The sequence below is a fragment of the Myotis lucifugus genome, unplaced genomic scaffold (genome assembly GCF_000147115.1).
Source record: "Myotis lucifugus unplaced genomic scaffold, Myoluc2.0 scaffold_5, whole genome shotgun sequence".
In the NCBI taxonomy this organism is placed as follows: Eukaryota; Metazoa; Chordata; class Mammalia; order Chiroptera; family Vespertilionidae; genus Myotis; species Myotis lucifugus.
Window position 1 is genome coordinate 6,223,487 of NW_005871053.1, and position 7,519 is coordinate 6,231,005.

Here is a 7,519-nt window from a genome sequence, read left to right on the forward strand (position 1 = left end):
TTTAATTTACATTCAATCACAAAACATTACCAAACCTTGATCATGATAGTATTTAGTAATGGAGTACTTTACAACCATTTATTATCATTTCCTCCCAACTCAGTCAAAAATTGTCTCCTCATTGTGGGTTGAGTAACTTGACCAAAGTCTAATTGCTGAACATGGGCAAAGTCCAAGTTAAACTCCACGCTTTAATTCCTTATCCCTTTTGCTTTATCTTTAAAAAATTATCCAGAGCACTTATAAAGTAATAAAAACACATTCATGAAAGAATCAATAGCATATTCCTGCAGATAATATTTCTTGGTGAGTGCCATGTTATAAAGACCAGAACCAGAGCTCTATCGCCTTCCTATTGCACCTTCACCAAGTTCTTTCAGCAACGGAATATCCTCCTGTCTGCTAATTTCCTTCAGTTCATTAGCCCATATCTTCCAGGCTAAACAAAGCAGTTTTAGTAGATTATTTTTATATATGTATATATGTATGTTAACTTTCTCTTCACGCCATCTCAGGACAAATTTGCAGCACTTAACCAGGCACCTCTTCTACCTTTCTTACATAGGAACATTTTTGTGAATATTTGTATTGTTATTACTATGTAAAACATAAAATGTGACTTTTTAGATTAATTTCCTTTTTCAGTATTTGTCACTGGATCACTCCTAAAATAAAAATAGCTTTTTTTTTAAATTTTTGCATTTGTTTTGCATTAGGTATTTCCTCCTGAGACTGCTGGTTAAGGGTCCAATCAAAGTTAAAGAAGATTTGATTCTTTTGAGGTTGTGGACAATCCTTTTCTCAAATTTGCTTTCATTTGCTATCATCTAATTGGCTACATGAAAGAATATAAAGAGAAAGAGGTTTCTGGGAACTTGAATCTGTCTACTAATTGATGTAGTGTCACGGGAAAGAGAGGGGAGTATGACCTTTAAACACACAATGAACCTGCTCAATGGTAAACTTGGCCTAATGTGATGTCTCGGACTCAGATCAATCATCAACAACATTTCCTTTGGGGATTGGTTTGGGCAAAAGCAAGAAAGGAAATTAGGAGAAAGGAGCAGAGACCTTAACTTTTCTAAACCTAAGAAAACAGAATACAATAAGATTCTGGTGAGAGTGAAAGCCTATAAGTGACAGCATCAAGGATAAAGTGGAATGACAAGCTTGGGTAGGGTAATATAGTAGGATTCCAGCACATAAGGGAGAAGCCTGAAGAAGGGTAATACCTGATATGGCACTTTCCATTGGGTCTGAAGGGCATCTTTTTTTCTTTTAACTTTTAAGTTACAGTCGACATATCTACACTAATAAAAGACAAACATGCAAATTGACCGTACCTTCGCTATGCCTTAAGCCACGCCCACCAGCCAATCAGAGGAGCTATATGCAAATTAACTCAACCAAGATGGCGGCCGGCAGCACGGAGCCTCTAGTAATATTATATTAGTTTCAGGTGTACAACACAGTGATTAGACATTTATATAACGTACAAAGTGATCACCCCAATAAGTCTACTACCCACCTGATGCCATACATAGCTATTACAATATTAGAATATTGACTATATTCTCTGTGAAGGGCATCTTTATGAAGAGGCGTTTTCAATAGATATAATCTACAGGTGAAGACCATGATGCCACAGATTTTTGTCTCTCAGGAACGTGCTGTGGAAAGATTGCTCTACAAGCTATGAGTTAGTCTTAAGGGCCCTTGTAAGTTCTTTACAATAAATCAGGAGGTCTCCTCTTATCAGTGCAGGTTCAGACATTTCTTGATCTAATCTCATGGTCTGCCAGTAATAATTTCAAAAGGAGACAGTCTGTCTTTGCCAAAGAGAGTAGATCTTAGGTTGAGCAATACCAAGGGAAGAGTCTTAGACCAAGGCAGTTTAAAAATATATATGTTTCATTGATCTTTTGCTAATGCAATTAGCAGTATATTTTGCATGTGTGACTTAATAAATCCTTGAATCATAAAAAAAGATTATATAAATTTTTCCTATTGAGTTTTGATTACCCTGATAGTCAGTTCTATAAGACTGGAGAACTAGGAATGTCAAGCACAAAGGAAATGTTACAAAATTGACCAGATCTTTCAGAATGTAGAGTTTTCCCAGTGAAATGAGTTCCCCACATGGGGAAGATCTTTTCCAGGAGTATTTTATTTACTTCTGAGGTTATGGCTGTGAGGCATGGGAATGCTTCCACCTAATGGGAAAACATACAGCTCATTACTAACATATTTGTATCCTTGAGAAGGGGACAACTAATGAAGTCCATTTGCCAGACCTCAGTGTCCTATAGGCAAGGGAAAATGCCCTGTGGAGGTATGAATGGACTTTCTAGGGTTGTGCTTTTGGCATTTTTAGTATGCTGGTGAAGCTATCTTTGGAGATGGCTTCCAGTAATACTGTTTTCCCATGAAACCATTTTGTCAGTGTTCCAGTGAGTTAATTCATGTACAAATTATAATATATGATGTTGTATGCAATCAGGGAGAAGTGGTCAGTAATTTGGACCTACCCATAAGTTTCTTTTAGGGTCAAATTTACAGCCTTGTTCTAACCATTTCTTTCTGTTTTGTTCAACAGCCAAATGCTGTGCTTCCATAATGTTATCTTTTAAATCCCCAATTGCTTCACCCTGTAGCATAGGTGCTTCCATTAGGGCTGAGATTGTTTTAATGTTGGTAACTTAGCAGGGTCAGCCAAATGATTACCTCTATATTTTTCTCCACATTTGCCATTAAATGTCCAGGAATTTTTATGATTGCTAAAGATGCAGGTAATTGGATAGCCTCTAAGACAGCGGTTCTCAACCTGTGGGTCGCGACCCCTTTGGGGGTCAAACGACCCTTTCACAGGGGTCGCCTAAGACCATCGGAAAACACATATATAATTACATGTTGTTTTTGTGATTAATCACTATGCTTTAATTATGTTCAATTTGTAACAATGAAAATACATCCTGCATATCAGATATTTACATTACGATTCATAACAGTAGCAAAATTACAGTTATGAAGTAGCAATGAAAATAATTTTATGGTTGGGGGTCACCACAACATGAGGAACTGTATTAAAGGGTCGTGGCATTAGGAAGGTTGAGAACCACTGCTCTAAAAGTTCTAGAAGATAAGAACTTCCTTTTATCTTTTGTCAGAAAGAAGTCAACAATCTTCTCTGTTTCCAAAGCATACCAAAGTCCTATGCAACAACAAAAGCATACTTGCTCTCAGTATAAAAGTTAGCCATTTTATCTTTGGCCAAATTGCAAGCTCAAATGAATGCCTAGAGCTCTGCTTTTTGAGACTGTTTGCAATGGTTTCATTTAGTGAGACAATTGCATAGCCTGCTTGATAAAGGCCTTTCATCTTTTAGGTAAAAACCATCAGTAATCAAAACTATCTCAGCATTTTCAAAAGGTGTTTCCTGTAAATCAATTTGAGAATTAGTTGGTCTGCTAATGTTGGGCAGTCATAGGGGTTTTGTCAGAGGGCAGAGAGAGGAGAGTAGTAGGGTTTAGAGTAGCAATAGTCACATTAAGGCAATGAAACAACTTTGTAGGAGGTTAGTCTGGTAGCAGAGAGGAGCTGAGTATGATTAAAGTTAAATAAGACTTCCGTTGAAGAAGGCACATAAAGAGTCAGTGGAGAGCACAGTATTTATTATCTCTTCTACATGTTGTAGTAAATTTGTGGTGGCTACAGTAGCTCTCATACAGGTTTGGTGACCTTTGGCCCCTGGTCTAATTGTTGTCTATAATATCCAATGGGCCTATCTTGGCTTCCATGTCATTGGGTCAAGACATCTAAGGCATTTCTCTCACTTTCATGGACAAAAAGAAAAAAAAAAGGCAATTGATAATTAGGAGGTCCTAAAGCAGGCAGATCATAAAGACTGACTTTTATTTCATTGTAGGAGATCTGGGATTCCTCTGTCCAGGTAAGGGACTCTGTCTGTTCAGCCTTGAGAAGAGAGTATACAGGTTGAGCCATGACAGAAAAATTAGGAATCCAATTGCTACAACGTCCAGCCAAACCTAGGAATCACCTGAGTTACCTTTTAGTCTTGGGTATAGGAAAAGTTAAAATGCCCTGGATCATATCAGAATCCAAGAGGAGACCTTTATCAGTAACTAAATGTCCCAGATATTTAACTCGAGTTTGACAGAGTTGAAGTTTCTCTTGAGATACTTTATGTCTCTTGTTTTGCTAGTTCTCGAAGGAGGTGAAGGCAATCTTCAAGGAATGCTTCTCAGAGGGTGAGCAGAGGAGGAGGTCATCCACGTATCAGAAAAAGCGAGTCACATTTTCAGGGTAGCCCTGAGGCATTGTTGTCCAAGTATTACTTCCTTCTTATGTGAAAGCAAATAAGAATTGCTTTCAGCCAATCAGCGAAAGACAGATATCACATGATCTCACTTATATGTGGAATCTAATGAACAAAATAAACTGATGAAAAAAATAGGTCCAGAAACATGGAACAGACTGACAGATCTCAGGGGGGAGAAAGGGGTGGGGGAATGGAAAGAGATTAAGCAAAGAATTTATATGCATATGTGAAGCCCCTGAGCCAGCTTTGAGGCATCATTCATGGTTTCTCCTCTTGATGGTAAAAATCCTCACAGGGTTTTGAGGTTACACTTTGTTTAGCCATTCTCTTTCTCCTACAAGCATATGGATAAACTGATAGAGGTCAGAGAACCTTAGCTCATATGTTTGGATAGTGAGCAGAAATTCTCTAGCAAACCCAATGGAGTCCTCTTTGGGATTAGGAAAATCTTTAGTAATGTCATAGAGCTCAGCTTTTGTCCATGGGCTTTAAGAAATAAGAGGCTGTCATCTAGGGCCAAGCACAATCAACAATTTAACTTTAAATGGGGTGGTAAGAGCAGGGGGGTCTAATGGAGCCTCATAGAAAGTGAAGGGTAAAGACCCCAGGACAGGCAGACAGCAAAAGAACAGAAGGTGCAGATAATGAGACGTCTGAAGAACATTTAGAAGTTTGCTCACGTTTAGTAAGCTTCTGAGATAACTCAGAATTTGCTTTGGTTAATTTAGAATTTGTGTTTTTCAGGGAAGCAATTTTTTTAAATCACTTACATGTTTGGAGGTCTCAAAATGCCAATTAAATATTTACACAGGTACTTATAATGAAAGACATGTCCTTTCTTTCATATATGATGAATTTTTTAAATAATAGAAATGATGGGTGGTCAATTAAAACATAAAAGAATGCTACAACACCAATGTTGGAATCGCTCCCTGGCATTTCCTGATTGTGAAAGTTCACCCTCTCATCATTTTCCCTGTGGAAGAGAACCCATTAGCAAGGGTTCTCTTTCTGTCCTCTCCTACCCTTGCTCCTTCTGGAGTTCTTTCCCCCTCAATTAGTACAGTCTTCAGGGGTCCTCAAACTTTTTAAACAGGTAATTCCCCCTAAATTAGTACAGTCTAGATCAGGGGTCCTCAAACTTTTTAAACAGGGGGCCAGTTCACTGTCCCTCAGACCGTTGGAGGGCCGGACTATAGTTTAAAAAAAAACTATGAACAAATTCCTATGCACACTGCACATATCTTACTTTGAAGTAAAAAAACAAAACGGGAACAAATACAATATTTGTATTTGCATGTGGCCCGCGGGCCGTAGTTTGAGGACCCCTGGCTAGATCTTCTCCTATGGTTTCTTCTGAAAGTCTTTAGTCCTTCACAAACCCCTCTCCCCAAGTCCTCAATGTGCCTAGCCTGATCTAGAGGACATATTTGCCTCTCTTCCTTCCCTTCCTTTCCCGCATCACCACTCCCCACTTCCTTCCAGGCAGAGGGCACAGTCACTCTGGTGGACATTTTCTTAGAGTCCCAGATAACTCTCTGGGGGCGTATGCATGGTAAGTAAACATTGCCTGGAATGAAAAAGACTGCCCACCTCCCTGCCCATGCAAAAAACAAAAAACAAAAACAAACAGCAAGAATGAGGGCAAACAGGAGCTTTTGGATAGCAGAAGAGATTTCCAGAGCCTCTGCACCTAGCAGGTACTTAGCACAGAGTAATTGCTTCATAAATGTGTATGGAATTTGTGAACTGGTTTAGCCTTTCAGCTGGGCCACAGTCTGGGAAGGACCACCTTCTAGGGCTCCTTCTTTATACTTAAGTCTGTGTACCTGGGCCTACCCCCTTCTTTTGTTTGGTTAACTTGATCTGCAGAGAAAAAAAGCTATGAAGTGCTGGCTGCAGGAAAGGCACCATAATGTTACCAGTGGTTGGACCTCAGTTCAGCAACCTCAGTTCTTGCCTTCTGGTTAAGAAAGAATTCAGAGCCAAGACTCGAACTGTAAGATAGAGTTTATTTAGAAAGTCACAGAGGTAGGACTAATGAGCCAGCTGGACATGGGCTCAGGAAACAAGTTATAGGGCAAAAGAAGGGCACTTGGAGCTTAGGAGAGGGAAAGGGAAAGGGAATGTGCCAGGGGGAGGGGGAAAGAGGCAGGGGACTGAAAGGCACAGTCATGCTCCCAAGAGGGAGAGCAGTCTGGGTCCTCCATCCTAAGCTTTTAAGGTTGGGGATTTTAGGGGAGGTCCAGGGGAGGATCTCAACAAAATAGTCGTTAGCTTTCTGAGTGTGTCCTTTCAGGGTCATGGTCTCCACTAATTAGTCATTGCCAGGGCAGGGGGTCATTAGTCAATGCAGCTGGTCCTGATGTCAGCCATGGTGTCACTTGTCTGGTTTTGCTGCTTTTCTTGGCCTGGAGCTGAAGCATAACTGAGGCTTAGATGTTATCCCTAGGGGGTAATGCTTAAGGGAATGGTTGTGCAAGGGCCCACATGGGAGTTGAATGGGGTACTCTTTGAGGGTTCTACCACATGACTAGCAACATGCCAGGGGAGAAAAGGTCAGGGGAGGGTCCTAGCCACATGACCAGTCATATGTTAGGGGAAGAAACGTTACTCTGGGAGCGTTGTTCTTTTTCCCAGTTTTGCTCATTGCTAGGCACTTGGGACTTTCCACCCTGGTGATCTTCTGTACCTGGCCCATCATCCTTGCTCTGCTCATGTCTGCCTAACTGCCTACCACATAAGTAGTATTTCTTTTATATTTTTTTCAAAAAATATTTTTATTGATTTTTTTTAGAGAGAGAGGAAGGGAGAGGGAGAGGGAGTGGAAGAAGGGGAGAGAAGGGAGAGAGAGAAACATCCATCAGTTGCCTTCTGCATGCCCCGCTAGTGGGGATCAAACCCACAAACTGGGCATGTGCCCTGACTGAGAATCGAGCCTTTGACCTCTTGGTGCAAGAGATGATGCTCAACCAACTGAGCCACACCAGTCAGGGTGTAAGTAGTATTGCACTGTGGATTCATAGCATATGTGAGGAAATGTTTATGTTTTGTTCCCTGGTAGCATAATCCAGCAATATAAATCTAAAGAAGGTGGCTAGAGAGAGAGAGCCATGTAAGGAAGAAAATAATGGAGTGGTTATTTGCTAACAAGAAAGCAAATACATAAAAAAAGGAGAG